The following is a 17,050-nucleotide window of genomic DNA, read 5'->3' as shown; positions in this document are numbered from 1 at the left end:
GCTTAGTACAGGCCACTTGAGGCCCGGCTTCCTGAACCTGGAAGTAAGCCATCACTCTCCTCAGCCATTAGAGACATGCTTAAGCACAAACCTTAAAAAGCACCATTAGAAGTTTATACATAATAGAAAATTTTTTTAAGTTTCATGCTCCCTCAAAATAATATAACTTGTTCTAAGCAGTCGGATATTTTGGATGGTACCATTTCCTTATTTAAAAGTGGTCTATAGATGTAGCAAAGGAAGACAAGTTATCAGCAATTGTTAGTGATTGCCAGAAGATGCTCCCTTCAGATTCAGGACTGAGCTGGGTCCACAGCAAGGAATTCACCCAGAAAAAGATTTGTCCTGGAATACAACAGCCAAGCCCTTGTCTCCTGTCTCTTCCCAGCTCCCCAGGCATTTGTTTTTAGTCTAATTCCATCTCTGTAGACACCAACCTGCCTTCTCAAAATAGACACACTCACCCTCATCCCAGGCTTTAAAGCCCGGCATTGCCCCACGCAGAGAAGTCCTAACACGACCCTTTCCACGGGGACTAGAATCTGAGGATTGTTGTAGGACTTCTCTGCTCATAGCCCTAGAGAAAAATCTAGGGCTTTTACAGTGATCACTATGGGCAGAACGTACTCTTGGAGGGTAACTACTATTTAAAATACATTATGCATGTCTTGACTTCCACTAGGACTCCCCTTGAAGAATAAGATGGTTAGAAACATGGGCCACAGCTAAAATCTCTCAAGTCCTCACGCACAGCCTCCAAGAAACTAGCTTGATCCATACAATCTGAAGGTTTAGAAAGAATAACTACAAACAAGGAGGTTAGCATTTGTGTTTGCATCTCCTATGTATCTACCTCGACAATTTTACAGCTTACGCTATTTAATTCTAGGTATTAGTTAGATCATTTACTAGATGAGAAAATCAAGGGACTTAGACTTAGTGCATGTCTACATTCATACAAGTAAATAGCGAGACCTCAGATTCAGACTCAGATCTGTGTCATTACCATGAAGTTGCTGCTTCTACTATGCTCACGGTTATCAACTTCCCTTATCATAATACGCCATTTCTCACCATTCATTCTCTCAAAAGAATCATCACTGAACAATATTGCCACCATGGAAGCAAAGAGATCCAACTAACTTCCAAGGAGCACATAGTTCAAAGATATTCTATTCCATTATAATTTATAGCAAGTACTGAGGACATAAACACTGCAATCATGTTTTCCGGGATAAGGTCTATTTGCTACAGCTTTAAATATAAGCAAAATGAACATTTTTACCATTAGGTAAGAACTATTGTAATGACAATAAATAAAAATAACTAGTTTAAAAATAAGTGATCTGGGTCAGGTAAGCTCTCCAGAGATGATAAATCACTTTTGTAGGTGGACTGTTACAAAACCCTCCACCTCTGGTGGTACAGCACCACGGCTTGGGAATCACCGTGCCACAGCTTGCTGCTTCTAAAGGCTTTGGGCCCAGGAGACCTCTAAACCTGCCTACATATCTGACTCTATTCTCTACCTATCTATTCTATCTCTGTCTATTCTCTACCAACAGATAAAATTTGCCTTTTAACATAGAAACCAGAACCTCCACTCAAACTCATCAGTGGTGCTCACTAACATTTAGAAAAGCCTCACCTCCAAGCCTTATGTCAGTGATTGCCAGTGGCACTAGAATTGCCCCTCAGAAGTGGTTTGAAAATTTGATGGAATAGTTTTTGTTGTTATAATGATTGGGGGCCACGGTTAGCTGTAGAGAGGAAGAGCATGCTGGACTTATGAGTCCCAGAATGTGAAAGGGCATCTCTCACAAAGAAGAATTGACCCATGATGTATACTCCTGAATGACCTATTAAAACCTATGTGCTGGGGCTGGGCGTGGTGGCTCACACCTGTAATCCCAGCACTTTGGGAGGCCGAGGCGGGTGGATCACTTGATCTCAGGAGTTCAAGACCAGCCTGGCCAACATGGTGAAACCCCATCTCTACTAAAAATACAAAAATTAGCCGGGCTTGTTGGTGCGCGTCTGTACTCCCAGCTACTCAGGAGGCTGAGGCAGGAGAATGGCTTGAACCCAGGAGGTGGAGGTTGCAGTGAGCTGAGATCATGCCACTGCACTCCAGCCTGGGTGACAGAGTGAGACTCCATCTCAAACAAACAAACAAACAAAAATAAAACCTATGTGTTGGTATCTGAGCTTAGAGTCTAACTTGTTTTTATATGTTAGAGAGTTTTCTGCGTGATTTAAAACTTCCTAAATTTTCCAGGAATGCAAAGTACTGCGCATTTTGCAAGAAGACTTACTTTGTTGTGATCAAAAATGTATCCAAAAGTGTTCACCAGTCTGGAAAACCAGGACGCTGCTGGTGAACGACATCCCTCATGAGATTTAAGTCAGCAGTGCAGCATGCCTGCACTGGTCTGCATATGTAGCTGTTGCGTTCAGGGTGGGTCTTCATATAGGTGCAAGGGTGCTGGTATGGCATTTATGTACTAAAATGTATACTATTTATTATAAGTTTATTTCCTTTTATTCTTCTCTTACATTACAATTAGGGTATTATATTGATTAGTTTTCATTATGGGCATGGGAAAGTTATGTTATCTATGAATTTCATTGCAGGTTAGTAGAGAAGAATTGAAAAAATAATGGACCTAACAAGGCAGAGTTGGATGTGATAGGGTTGAGAACATTGTCCTAGATGGTGTGCCCTGTATCAAACTCTAATCCCAACTCTTCCCATCACTCCCTCCCACTCCACCACACTGACCTTTCAGCTTTCCAATCAGGCTGGTGCCCACATCAGAGTCTCTGCTCTTGCTGTTTCTCTGTTTGAAATGCCCATCCCCTAAATCTCATTGCCCTCACTTCACTCAGGTCTTCACTCAAAAGCCACCTCCTCTGAGAGGTCTTCCACAACCATCATTCATCACATCACTCTCCATCCCCAAGCATCCTTTAAATTCCTCCATAGTACATATCACTACCTAAAATGCTATTAGCTATTATAATATTTATTTACCTGTCTGTCATTTGTCTTCATCATGGGAATATGTATTCCATGAAGAAGGTGGAATCTACTATTCTGGTGCCTGGAATAATGGGAAGTGGCACGAAGTGGGTGCTTGATGAATATTTGTTAAATAAGTGAATTAATGCCTGAAGATACTGTCTGTGCTCCTGCTCCCTGGAAGCTAGGAGTAATCTCTTTCTCTTTCCTATCTATATAATTTATAGTCAATCGAAGTCAGCATTAATTCTTTCAAACATATCCATCAAATGCCTACCATATTTCAGGCACTGAGAATACAATAATAAATAACACATATCCTGCCCGCATACTTTTCAATTAATGATCAGCTCCAGCATCTCTGAAGTATTTGAGTCCTACAGTGAAGTGACTTTATAAAAAACACACCCATTTCTATTTTACATTCTGAGTATCTTTAAAATACAGTAATTATGATATTCATAAATTAGGAGATATCCCTTATGTATTCAGAAGAAAATTGTTATCACACACAGAAGAATTTTTACTCATGTGGAAAATCTTTTCCCCAGTCCTGGTGATATCCTTCAAGTCTCCAAAACACCACCCCTCAGGATGAAGAGAGTTGAAGGCTAGGCAATAGTTAAATAAGCAGAAGCTTCTAGTTCCCTTGAGTGGGGTAGCCAGGAGGACCCTCTACCTACTTGGCTGAGATAAAGTCTCCTATCTAAGGCACAGAGGGACCACATGCTCTCTGAAGGATCCTGCCAGCTAGAAAACTCCAATCAGACCTCTTAGGATAGCACAGGGTGGCATCTGCCCCCGCTGATGACACACAGCCACCCTGGATGTTCCAGGCAGGGGCTGAGCATTCAGACCCTTTCCTTTCCCTATTTTGTTTCCAGGTACCCTCCCCATATGCTTAGGAGAAAGACAAAAGCAACTTGAAAACTAACATAGCCTCTATATTTGCACAGCGCTGTACAACAAACTTTTCATCCATTTTTTACACTTGTAGGAAAGATAATTTACTCTTTTCTTAATACATAAGCAAATTAAAGTGCAGATGTTCAGCAACTTGGCAAAGCTGCTTCTTATACCGAGGTCTTCTGATTCCAAGATAGGGAATAGAAATGACAAGACAAAATCAGGCTTGGGGAATTATCTGTGGATTTTAATTCTCACAGGTATAGAGCTTCACATAAAGAGCTGGCTCTATCAAATTCTGATCAAACATTTAAACAAATCCCAACACACTGTCTATTTGGGCACACATACCCGCCCTGTTTCCACCTCATCCCCAGCCCTCACAATTCCATGAAGTCTGATCATTATTTCCAGAAAGACTCTAGAAATGAGCAACATCGAGTGGGCCCTTGCCCCGAATTTTAACAGTGATATAGAAATAATATCCTTACCTTCTCAGAATTCTCATGGTTAAGCACCTCCATTACCATGCTATGATAGAGGGAGAATCAGGAAGATGTATGCAGTATTCTAGACTATGGTGGAAAAATGTGACATACCCCTTTCCTGAACTCCCTTCCCCTTCCCCTTCCCCCACCATTACCACACACTAATGTTTCCTTTCAGGCGAGGGCTTAAAGCAAAAATATCTAGGATAGGGTGAGTTAACAATAAACAAAAGGCTCCAGGAAAGAATGCCCAGGAACTTCTGGTCCACACCATGTCCTCCAAAGGGCATATCTATGGGACCAGTGGGAGAGAGATAACATCTGAATTGGCCTTCCACCAAGGTAACCCAGAAATGTAAAGCTATGTTAGCTCTTACTAGAAGAATTTTAAGTCTTTAAAGTACCATACTACTTCAAGAGAATTTCAAAAGTTTCCATTTGCTATAAACATGCACACATGGAAGCAGCAAACATCAATCTCCCTCCAGGGTCCTCCTATCTACCCTGTCAATTCCCCTTACCTTTTGGCATGGCTGCTTTAAACTCCTCTGTGGACTTTCCCGCCTCCCCCACCTCAGCTTCCTTAGAGTGCAAGTGCACAGCTGTGTCCTCTGGTCGCCCGTCCAGAGTCCCACATGGGAGAGATGCTGAGTCTCCCCAGCAGTCCTGGGAAACGTATCTTCTCAGGTTTCCTGGGTTCACCTGAGGTGGAGGTCGGTTCCTGGCAGGGGCAGCTCCCTCTAGCTAATAAGCTAGAGGTAGCAATATGCAAGGGAGAGAGCCAGACCAGCCCAAAATAGAAATCCAAGCTACATCACACAATCTGACCAAGCTCCCAATCTGGCTAAATGTGGCCCATTAGACAAGACAAGGAGACAGCAAAAATGAACGCGGAAGGAGAGAGGTGGTGAGAACATGGCTTTTTGAAAATCAGGAATTATGGAAATAACATTCAGATACAACACTTGAAGTTTGTCCTACAAACAGAAAGGGGTACAAACTTTTCACAGTAAACAGCATTTAGGTATAAAACCTTCGAGTTTCTGGGGACAAGCTCATCCAGCTTGCTGCTGGTAATTAGTGTGTTGCTCTGTGGTTTATTCCACTGAGACAAAGAGCAATGATTACATTTCACCTGACAGATCAGCAAGTGAGTGATGAGCTTAAGCACAAAAAGCCTCAGGAATGAAAAAGTGTAGCTGACAGACAGTGCAAGAAACTATCCTCTGCATGACCGTGTCATGCAGAGACATCCTGACATCCACCAAATGATAACCCTGGTCAAGGAAGGTGTTACCTCAGAGGACAGTTGGACATTTTCTCATTGGCATATGGGACAATCTGCCCTTTTGTGGTCTCAGAGGTCAAAGGAGGGAATCAGAGTAGTTCCAAAACCTGTGACTTTGCGTCTTGGTCACTATGTGCCAATTATCTAACTGTGAAGTAAAGGATTCAAATGCTGTGTCAGTCGGGCTGAACAGAGAGATGCAGCAGACATCTGAGCCTCTACTAGACAATGAAAATCTGTAAGAGAGGAATACAGAAAGAATGAAGAGGGAGGGGACACAAAAGGAGAGAAGATCCAGGATTCTCAAGGAAAAGGGTTTCCTTTCTCTCCCCTATAGCCTCCAGGGAGGAATAAATATAATTATCAACCTAGCATGACAGTAGTCAAAATAAAAGAGGCACCTGCCAGGTGACCATCTCTGCCGGGACTCGAACCCGGAACCTCTGGATTAGAAGTCCAGCGCGCTCGTCCATTGCGCCACAGAGACCTCACCACACACACAGCATCAGCACCAGAACTGAAAAAGCACATACCTTCTGCATCACCGAGCCATCTCAGCATCCTGCTCTCTGAGCGGTTGGGGGGGACAGGGACAGCTGGAAAATCTGGAGTGGAGATCCACCAGCCGGCTTCATCAAAGCTTTTCTCAATACTCTGGGTCCGATGGTCCCCAGAGGATTGGGGGAATGTGACAGCAGTCAATTTTCCAGACTCAGAATCCCTGATGGAACAGGACAGAACTAGAGCCTTTGCTCTCCTTTCCTCTCCATCCCTTAGGGATGATACGAAAATCTCTCGATTCTCATGCTAATTAAGCAGAGTGCACCCAACCCTGCAGAAAACGCAGAAGCCATCTCTACCTCCACCCCCACTCCCTCACTGTGGTTTCATCCCAGTCCAGCTATTCTCAGACAGGGGCTGGGCAACGCTTGGGGATTCAGGAAAACCCTCGATCCCAGAGACAAAGGAGCTGCTTCCGTAAAGGAACACTGTGAACAACGGCAGCAGAGAATGGCAGCTGAGTTCTAAGAGACTGGTCTGGTTCTCAGCAATAAGAACTGTTATCTGTCAAGCCCAGGAAAGAGGTACAGGGAGTCTGATGTGATGTTCCTTCAGCATCTTCACTAGAATTAAGCATGGGAGTGAAGAAAAAACTGTTCAGTGTGTGTGTTCAGTGTGTAAGTATGTGTGAACGTATATGTGTGAGAGAGTGTGTGTATGAGAGATAGAGGGAGGAAGAGTGGGTGTGTACACATAGGGTTGGAGGGTGAGAGTGGCAGATCTCTGATGAAGTAGATGTCCTCACACAGCCCTCCTGTATCTCTTTCCCCCACCTTGCTCAGCCCCGAATCCCTGACAGCTTTTTCCCCAGGGCTACCTACTTTGAAGAACAAGGATTTCTCCGCTGTCTGTGCTTTTTACAACTATCCTAGTACAATCAAAGTGACCAACCCTCCATAACCATATATAAAGACCTCTATACCCAGCTCAGATCCAAGAAAATGATTTCTATTTTTAGAAGCCTCTCATAGAAGACAATTCCATAATCACCGTTGTTTATAATTTCCACTGAGCCCATTTTTCTGAATGTCTAATCCAAATCCTTCTTACCTCACTTTCAGCTCATTTTCTCCTATTTGGTTCCCAGACACATGGGAATAATTGGATTCTATGCTCCCGATGACAATGCATTGATTTAAAGACTGATTGTGTTCACCACCCCACTCCTCATCAAAAGGTTACAATAAAAGCAGGGAGCCAACTCAGATATCCCTCCTTCTCCCTCACTATGTGTCTCCACAGCCCCCAGCTCTGGACACTGCCAGCCAACTCCAATCATACAAGATAGTTATTTCTAACCTGTGAGGCCAGGTGATGCCCAAGTAAAGAAACAATATGACTAAATGAAACAATTAGATTAGAAAACCCTTAAGGGCTTTCTGACTCTAAGAATACAATTACAACATCTCCCACTTCCCTACCCATTCATATAGCCCCAGGAATGAGACATGGTAGAGAACATAACCAAGGCAATTCAGTCGGATCAGGAATATAAGCAAAAGGCTCTTTCTAACACATGGGGGAAAGCAGCTACTCCAACCAGGCTTGCCTTCCATCTACGACCTAGAGATGGGAGCTCAGAAAAGTGAGACTGATTGTGTCTATTATAGACTTGAAACAAGAAGGCACAGAATAGACCTTTCTATCCAGAGACTGTATTACTCTGAGTGGCTAGTAACAAGGTGCTGATGAACGATTTAGTCAAGGGGACTATATGGTTGTAAAGGGCAGGTTAATAGCACAGGCTAGCAAGGAACCATTCCAGTGTAAGGGAAAGGAAAAGCTAGACTCTCAAGATACTTCCTGCCAGGCTCAGTGTACACACACACACACACACACACACACACACACACACATTGCTCTTCATAAAGATATTGTCCTATATCCAAGAAATCTATCAGCCCCCTGAGTGACGTCCAAAGTATCACTGCTTCTTATAAGATCATGTGTTGTCTACAACCTGAATAAAGAGTCCCAGCTCTCCAACTCCCTCCAGGAGCTTCATTCATTATCTGTAATGTTCCCACTTGCTGCTGGGAATACAATGATGAAGAGATATATCATGGCATGGTTCTACTCTCGAGAATCCCATAGGCAAATTCCAACGTAGGAATGACCCTGAAACATGTATGGGAGAAAAGAAGGAATCAATCTTTTTACTCACCAAATAAAATAACAATTTGGAAGTCCACACAAAGGCTATAACCCTGGGAGCAGAAAGATCCATCTTCATAGGAAGTTGTATAACTTACTTGGTTTGAGACTCTGAGAAAATTGCTTAACTCTGATCTTCTATTTCCTTATTATAAACTAGGGGCACTAACATATAGGCTACTGATAAAGATCAGCTGAGATTTCATGAGGCAGAGTGTTTGTCCCCTTTCTTCCTCTATTCCATGAGTTAATTCTCAACTCTATTGACTGGATTGCTTCTTTCCCTTTGAATACCCTTCCTTCATCTTCCTCTCACCACTCCACAGATATCTCTTCATTCCAGCAAAAATGCCCCCCACCAACAAGTGTCTCCTTATACTTATAATGTATATCAACAAAAGTACTCTGGACTTTGTCTGAGGACTTTTTTCAAATAAGAGATGTCTCTCTGACATCTCATTTTGCTTTATCATCCATAAAACAGACAAAGCCTCTTGATAGTGTCGATAATGTCTTTAGGTTTTAATTTAAAATAAGAAGAGAAACAATCAAATAAATCTACAGTTTTAAAGGGCAGGAAAGGTGAAGTCAAGTCACTCAAAATGATTGAAGCCAGTACATCTTTTTCTTCTTTTAAACTGGCTGTATGTCATTCATGTTTACGTAAACTCTCTGGAAGAAAAGTACATTCACCTTCCAAAAAAAAAAATCTGTATTGATTTAATTCTCCAAAGATCTGTGACTCAAACATTACTCATACCTCTAATTGAATACCACTTTGTGACCCTACAGACAAACTAGTGATGCTCATACACTATTTCATTCACAAGGTGTTGCTGGGATACATATGATAAATGCCCTTCAAATTTTCCCTTTGGTCCAATTAAATCCTACATCCTACTGTGGTCTTACTTACAGCTTCTCTAAAGGTTCCTATACCAACTAGTCCGTATTTTAAATTCTAGGGGCTATTACATGGAGTAAGACAGTGAATTTGTCATTCAGATAGCACAGCCCTTACATACTATACTTTCATCTCCCAGGCCCTATGATGCAGTAAACCTTATTAATCCACATCTATTGCGAGCACAACTTCTAGAAGTGTTACCATATACCATCTTCTCATGTTCCTACCTGCTATCAGCTCCCTCTTACTATCTCACCCCTAAGGAGCTAGCCCAGGTCTTTCCTCCTGTAAGTACCTCCCAGGAAGGCTGGAAAAGGTGCTTTGCAATGTCAGGCCTATAGAGTGAGACCTACTGTGCAGATGTTCAGGTCATAACTCCTACCCCTTAAGGAAGGGTAAAATGGACATACATACCCACAATGCAAAAGCCCTTCAGTCCTTTTCCAGACACTTCATCTTCAGGAGGTCTTGCCCCATATTCATTTCTCCATGCCTATTATGCATTTTCTGACCCATCATAATAAAGCATTTATGTTCCCAAGTCTATCTTTCCTCCCTCCTAGCCTGTCAGCCTGACTGCAGATTGTTCCTTTCTCCTCAGTCCCCTTTCTCATACTTGAAGAGGGAAGAAATGAGATAATCCAGGTAACAATTCAGCATGAGAATCAAGCCAAGGAAAGACAAATATGGAGCAAATTATCCTTTCATCATCCCATCCAACTTTCAGAAACCATTCCAAGTCTAGCCCAGTCAAACTGAGCTATTGAGGCCTCTCAAGCCTTTCCAAAAGTAGACCCAGAACCAATCTATCTTAACAATGGGCTGGACCTCCAGGGCTAGTCAAGGTCACAAGAGAGTCCATACAGAGGTCAATTCCCTAACGGAGTCTGAGAAATGCTGAGAAATCTGGAGGTAGAATCTCCCTTTCCTTATTACCTCCCACCCACCTCTGACAGATTCTCCAGGAAGCCATTTAAAGAGTTCTAGAGGCCAGGCATGGTGGCTTATGCCTGTAATCCCAGCACTTTGGGAGGCCAAAACAGGCAGATCATGAGGTCAAGAGATCAGGGCCATCCTGGCCAATATGGTGAAACCCCATCTCTACTAAAAATATAAAAAGTAGCTGGGCATGGTGGTGGTGCGTGCCTGTAGTCCCAGCTACTCGGGAGGCTGAGGCAGGAGAATCACTTGAACCCGGGAAGTAGAGGTTGCAGTGAAGCAAGATCACGCCACTGCACTCCAGCCTGGTGACAGAGTGAGACACTGTCCCCTCAAAAAAAAAAAAAAAAAGAATTCTAGAGAGTGTGTCTCTAAGGACATGAAGTATCTCTTTGGTCAAGAAGGATGAGGAAACTAGTAGTGTTCAACAAATGGGAGGGCAGTAGGTTGTCATGTCCCATCAGATCTTTCTGGGAAGTTTGGGGGAAAACTTTCTGCTTCACCCAAACCCAACAAATAAGATGATTCCTGGTGCTAACTTTCTAGCTCACTCTCCCTTATCCTCCTTAGAATCAGGACCCTCTATCCTGCTGTTTCTAACCCCAAGCCATCACCTGCTTGTGTAGATTCCCAGTCTTGTCTTCTTACATTTTCTTCTTGCCATCCCCATCAATGTCTCCTTCTTCCTTGGGGTATATAACCCTTAGTCATTTCCTGCTTTAAAATGTTCTTCTCACCTCTGTCCACACCTTTGCTCATTTCTGTCCATTTCACTTTCCCCACTTTCTGCAACTGGCATTCCCTAATACTTTACTGTGTAATCTCTATAATGCCCAATTGATTGGCCAAGTCATTATCTGTTCTCATCTGCCCTAGGATCCATCTACACCAAACACATTGGCCAAACTCATTGTTCCCAGTCTTCCCTAGATTCAGCCCACTGCTCTTCTCTGTCTCTGCCCCCCTTAGCCATCAACCTCAAGGCACTCTGAGCTTCCCAGGCCTCCAAATTCCTCTATCGTTAAAATCTACTGCTTGGACTTAGAGTCTTTGTTATTGTCAGCCCATCATCCTCAGGCCTTCTTTTTCTTTTCTCCAGATTTCATTCTTCAGACCACTTTACTTGCCCACCATCCTTTTAGTCTTTATCTCATCTCCTTAAATCTTCAACTTGTAGTACCCATCCTTCTAAATCTCCTTCCATCCCATCCATACAGCACCAGATTCCTGAGGCTTACCCGGAAGAACTTGCTGGTCCTTCCTTCTTCCCTACATTCATCTCCAGACGTTCTGGGTTCTGCCTGACTCTACAACACACCTATATTTGTTTTACTTCTTTGCCTAGGACTGCGTGTGCTACTGGCTTTAAAACTGAGAGGCCCTGAATAGGGCCCTGCTAATCCCCATGGCACTGAGTTGCCATGGGAATGGACTGGCAACCGGGCTTCTTAATCTTTAGCCACTATGGGGCCCCTGATCCTTAAAGGGCCAGATACTCTAGGCCAGATGCCAAAGAATTAGAAAAGAGATCCTTAAAGGGTCAAGGATTCTATGATTATAGGCCAAGGGATTCAAGAACATTGCTTTTTGCCTAATATTATAAGTAAATTAGGCTTTTGCTATTTGTCCCCTACTTCAGCCCCACTTCCCATTCAGCCTGGAAAAAGCCTTGAGGGTTACATAGTGAGGCAGACTCCTCGGCAATGGCAAAAGAAAGGTGTTCATCTTTCACAGTCCATCACTTTAATTAAACCAAAGAGCGTGACCATGAAAGTTTCAATCCTAGAGACTAAACTTGTCCTTACACAAGAACCTTACGTCTGACAAATTACAGAAGGGTCTGTACATGGTCCTTATACAGCAGAAGTGGCTCTTTTCAAGTCTGTCCCTGAAGAACATCAAGTCCTCACACGGAAGACAGGGTCCAGGGGAAGCATTTTACCTTGAGTTGGCCAGCTCATCTCCTTCATGTTCTCCTCCTTTAGAAGGTAGTAGCTGAATTTCCAAGGGCTTCTCATGCTACCTATGATTCTAAGAAACAGTATCAATGATAGTAATAATGATAATAAAGATATTTTGAATTGTCTCATTTTATCATCAGAACTTTCCTAGATTGTTGGAAGAGTGATCATCATTATTTTTCTTTTACAAAAGAAGAACCTTGATCAAAGACATTAGGTGGCTTGCCCTAAGTAACTCAGCTTGTAAGAGGTGGGACTAGGGTGAGCTACCATACAGTGTCCTGACTTCTGTGACCTCTACAGGGAGGCCTCAACAGAAGGTGTCTGCTAAGAGGCACCAGCTGCCTTCATTACAATTTGTTCCAGGAAACAAAATTCTGAGACCTTTCCCCCAACTTTCTTCCCAGTCTTTGCAACCATCGAAGAGTGCCCTAAGCATAGGACAGGATGGCCAGCCAGCCCTGAGAAGGGCCACAGAGTGAGGTCAAAGGTTGTCCTGCTTAAAAGAGAACAAACAGCACAGGCAGGTGAGTAAGAGAGCTCTCTATGGGTTCTTCTTTAGTGCTCATTCTCCTCCCAGCTACATTAAGACATAAGAAACTGATTTCCAGATTAAATAAAACAACTTGCTCAAGATCAGTCAGCTTGGCATTCACAAATCTGGTCCTCCATTCCAGGTTTTCCAACTCCTAATTTGGTGCTTTTTAAAATTTCACTACAGTGTTACTGAGTCACTCTTCTTAAATTTTTATTTTAATTTTTTTAATTGACCTATAATATTGTATGTTTTTACTATGCACAACATGGTACTTTGAAGTACATATACATTGTGGAATGGTTAACTCTAGCTAGCCGTTATGGAAAACAGTATGAAGGTTCTTAAGACATTTAAAAATAGAGCTACCATGGGATCCGGCAATCCCACTACTGGGTATATATCCAAGGAAATAAAATCAGTATGTTGAGATATTTGCTTGGAATCCCCAACATAATCTTTTTTTTAAATTATTATACTTTAAGTTCTGGGATACATGTCCAGAACATGCAGGTTTGTTACATAGGTATACATGTGCCATGGTGGTTTGCTGCACCCATCAACCCGTCATCTACCTTAGGTATTTCTCCTAACGCTATTCCTCCCCTTGCCCCCCACCCCCCAACAGGCTCCAGTGTGTGATGTTCCTCTCCCTGTGCCCATATGTCATCATTGTTCAACTCCCACTTATTAGTGAGAAGATGTGGTGTTTGGTTTTCTGTTCCTGTGTTAATTTGCTGAGAATGATGGTTTCCAGCTTCTTCCATGTCCCTGCAAAGGACTTGAATTCATTCTTTTTTATAGCTGCACAGTATTCCGTGGTGTATATGTGCCACATTTTCTTCATACAGTCTAACACTGATGGACATTTGAGTTGGTTCCAAGTCTTCGCTATTGTGAATAGTGCTGCAATAAACATATGTGTGCATGTGTCTTTATAGTAGAATGATTTATAATCTTTTGGGTATATATCCAGTAATGGGATTGCTCGGTCAAATGGTATTTCTAATTCTAGATACTTGAGGAATCGCCACCGTGTCTTCTACAATGGTTGAACTAATTTACACTCCCACCAACAGTGTAAAAGTGTTCCTATTTTTCCACATCCTCTCCAACATCTGTTGTTTCCTGACTTTTAAATTCTAACTGGCATGAGACGGTATCTCATTGTTGTTTTGATTTGCACTTCTCTAACGACCAGTGATGATGAGCTTTCTTTCATATGTTTGTTGGCTGCATAAATGGCTTCTTTTGAAAAGTGTCTGTGCATATACTTCATCCACTTTTTGATGAGCTTCTTTGTTTTTTTCTTGTAAATTTGTTTAAGTTCCCTGCAGATTCTGGATATTAGCCTTTTGTCAGATGAGTAGATTGCAAAAATTTTCTCCCATTCTGTAGGTTGCCTGTTCACTCTGATGGTAGTTTCTTTTGCTGTGCAGAAGCTCTTGAGTTTAATTAGATCCCATTTGTCAATTCTGGCTTTTGTTGCCATTGCTTTTGGTGTTTCAGTCATGAAGTCTTTGCCCATGCCTATGTCCTGAATGGTATTGCCTAGATTTTCTTCTAGGGTTTTTATGGTTTTGGGTCTTATGTTTAAGTCTTTAATCCATCTTGGGATAATTTTTGTATAAGGTGTAAGGAAGGGGTCCACTTTGTTTTCTGCATATGGCTAGCCAGTTTTCCCAACATCATTTGTTGAATAGGGAATCCTTTCCCCATTGCTTGTTTTTGTCAGGTTTGCCAAAGATCAGATGGTTGTAGATGTGTGGAATTATTTCTGAGGCCTCTGTTCTGTTCCTTTGGTCTATGTATCTGTTTTGGTATCAGTACCATGCTGTTATGGTTACTGTAGCCTTGTAATATAGTTTGAAGTCAGGTAGCGTGATGCCTCCAGCTTTGTTCTTTTTGCTTAGGATTGTCTTGGCAATGCGGGCTCTTTTTCAGTTCCATGTGAAATTAAAGTAGTTCTTTCTAAATCTGTGAAGAAAGTCAATGGTAGCTTGAGGGGAATAGCATTGAATCTATAAATTACTTCAGGCAGTATGGCCATTTTCACGATATTGATTCTTAATATCCATGAGCAAGGAATGTTTTTACATTTGTTTGTGTCCTCTTTTATTTCGTTGAGCAGTGGTTTGTAGTTCTCCTTGAAGAGGTCCTTCACGTCCCTTGTAAGCTGGATTCCTAGGTATTTTATTCTCTTTGTAGCAATTGTGAATGGGAGTTCACTCATGATTTGGCTCTCTGTTTGTCTGTTATTGGTGTATAGGAATGCTTGTGATTTTTGCACATTGATTTTGTATCCTGAGACTTTGCTGAAGTTGCTTATCAGCTTAAGTTTTGGGGCTGAGACGATGGGGCTTTCTAAATATACAATCATGTCATCTGCAAACAGAGATAATTTGACTTCCTCTCTTCCTATTTGAATATGCTTTATTTCTTTCTCTTGCCTGATTTCCCTGGCCAGAATTTCCAATACTATGTTGAATAGGAGTGGTGAGAGAGAGCACCCTTGTCTTGTGCCAGTTTTCAAAGGGAATGCTTGCAGCTTTTGCCCACTCAGTGTGATATTGGCTGTGGGTTTGTCATAAATAGCTCTTATTATTTTGAGATATGTTCCATCAGTACCTAGTTTATTGAGTGTTTGTAGCTTGAAGGGATGTTGAATTTTATCGAAGGCCTTGTCTGCATCTATTCAGATAATCATATGGTTTTTGTCATTGGGTCTGTTTATGTGATGGATTATGTTTATTGATTTGCATATGTTGAATCCATCTCAGGGATGAAGCCGACTTGATCGTGGTGAATAACCTTTTTGAGGTGCTCCTGGATTTGCTTTGCCATTATTTTATTGAGGGGAATCCCCAACATAATCTTTACACAAAGAGTGCAGGGAAGGGAAGAGCAGAATGCTTTGCATTTATTCTTAACTGGTAAACTAGAAAATCAAAAGCATCAAATAACCTCTTATTGGAATCACAGAATGCTCAAAATGGAAAAGGGTTTTAAAATAATCAAGTCTCTTTTATTCATGGATCAGCTGAATTTTTGTCACATATTCTTATTACTTTTATAAATTTAGAGAAAAACTAATTTGAAGATCAAACCGATAATGCTAAGTGGGTGAATGTTTGCTCTTTATACTCTATATTTCTGTAGTCTGTAATTTTTGTCAAGCCTCTCCATCTGTAATTACATAGATTAATAAACTCAGAACCACAGAAATTAAATCATGTATCCAATATCACAAAAATAGACAAACAGTTATGATCCAATTAGAAAACTATAGACTTTCAAGTTGGGATACCCAGGGTTTGAATCTCAGCTGTGTATGATGATGGACACCTAAAGGCACCTAAATGATCTCTGAGATTCAAATTACTTATCTGATTTTAAAAATCCATAGAAGTGGCCGGGCGCAGTAGCTCACACTTGTAATCCCAGCACTTTGGGAGGCCAAGGCGGGCGGATCACTAGGTTAGGAGTTCGAGACCAGCCTGGCCAATACAGTGAAACCCCATCTCTACTAAAAATACAAAAAATTAGCCAGGTGTGGTGGTGGACGCCTGTAATCCCAGCTACTTGGGAGGCTGAGGCAGGAGAATCGCTTGAACCTGGGAGGCAGAGGTTGCAGTGAGCCGAGATCGTGCCACTGCACTCCAGCCCAGGTGACAGTGTGAGATTCCATCTCAAAAAAAAATTTACAGAAGTAATAATATCTATCTTGTAAAGTCATTATAAGAAATAAGTGTGATAAAGAAAGAGAAAATCTTTAGTAGACTAGCGCCGGACGGTCTTTATTTTTAGGAAGAATAGTTAATGCTTCGGTTCTTTCCCCTTTACCCCATCCATTCCTCAACTGACTCCACTCTAGCAACTGTTAAATGTCCTCACTAAAGTCACAAATGGCTTGTTGCTAATTGTCAAATTCAATAGTTTCACTTCACGTTTCTGCAGCATTCCACACTAGTGACCCCATCTTCACCCTTAGAAATGCTGACTCCTCTTGCTTCTGGGGCATGCCACTCTCTTCTCATTCACCTCCTATCCCTCGGTCCCTCCTTCTCAATCTCTTTCACCAGCTCCTCCTCTTCCTTCTTAAATATCAGTGTTCCAAAGAGTGACACTTATCAGATTGCAAGCCAGAAGGTTAGCAGTACTTTTATATTATTAAATAGCAGAGAAAAGAGATGATAGAATAGGATATGACAGAATAGAAAAGAAAATAGCCGAGGGTATCACCCTCTAAAAAGACCATGTATTGTTTCATGAAATCTTTGTATCAGCTA

The 17,050-nt window shown here is 41.9% G+C and overlaps 1 protein-coding gene and 1 non-coding gene across 9 annotated transcripts in view; both read right to left on the bottom strand.

Annotated features, from left to right (window-relative positions):
- The window catches only part of AIM2 (absent in melanoma 2), a 110,045-nt gene that overhangs the window by 73,331 nt on the left and 19,664 nt on the right, over positions 1 to 17,050 (bottom strand). For 2 of the 8 annotated variants that reach the window (XM_055112819.2, XM_055112822.2), the window contains exon 1: positions 11,504 to 11,706. The exons of 2 other annotated variants lie outside the window; for them this stretch is intronic. The gene's annotated coding sequence lies outside the window, so the exon portion shown is untranslated. 4 more of the 8 variants (XM_055112828.2, XM_034938225.3, XM_055112827.2 and 1 more) reach the window with 4 other exon arrangements.
- Positions 6,118 to 6,191, bottom strand: TRNAR-UCU (transfer RNA arginine (anticodon UCU)). Its single transcript has one exon. It is a non-coding gene; the product is annotated as a tRNA-Arg (tRNA).

This window comes from Pan paniscus, chromosome 1, assembly GCF_029289425.2.
Source record: "Pan paniscus chromosome 1, NHGRI_mPanPan1-v2.0_pri, whole genome shotgun sequence".
Taxonomy (NCBI): domain Eukaryota; kingdom Metazoa; phylum Chordata; class Mammalia; order Primates; family Hominidae; genus Pan; species Pan paniscus.
This window is presented reverse-complemented; position numbering and strand designations above follow the sequence as displayed.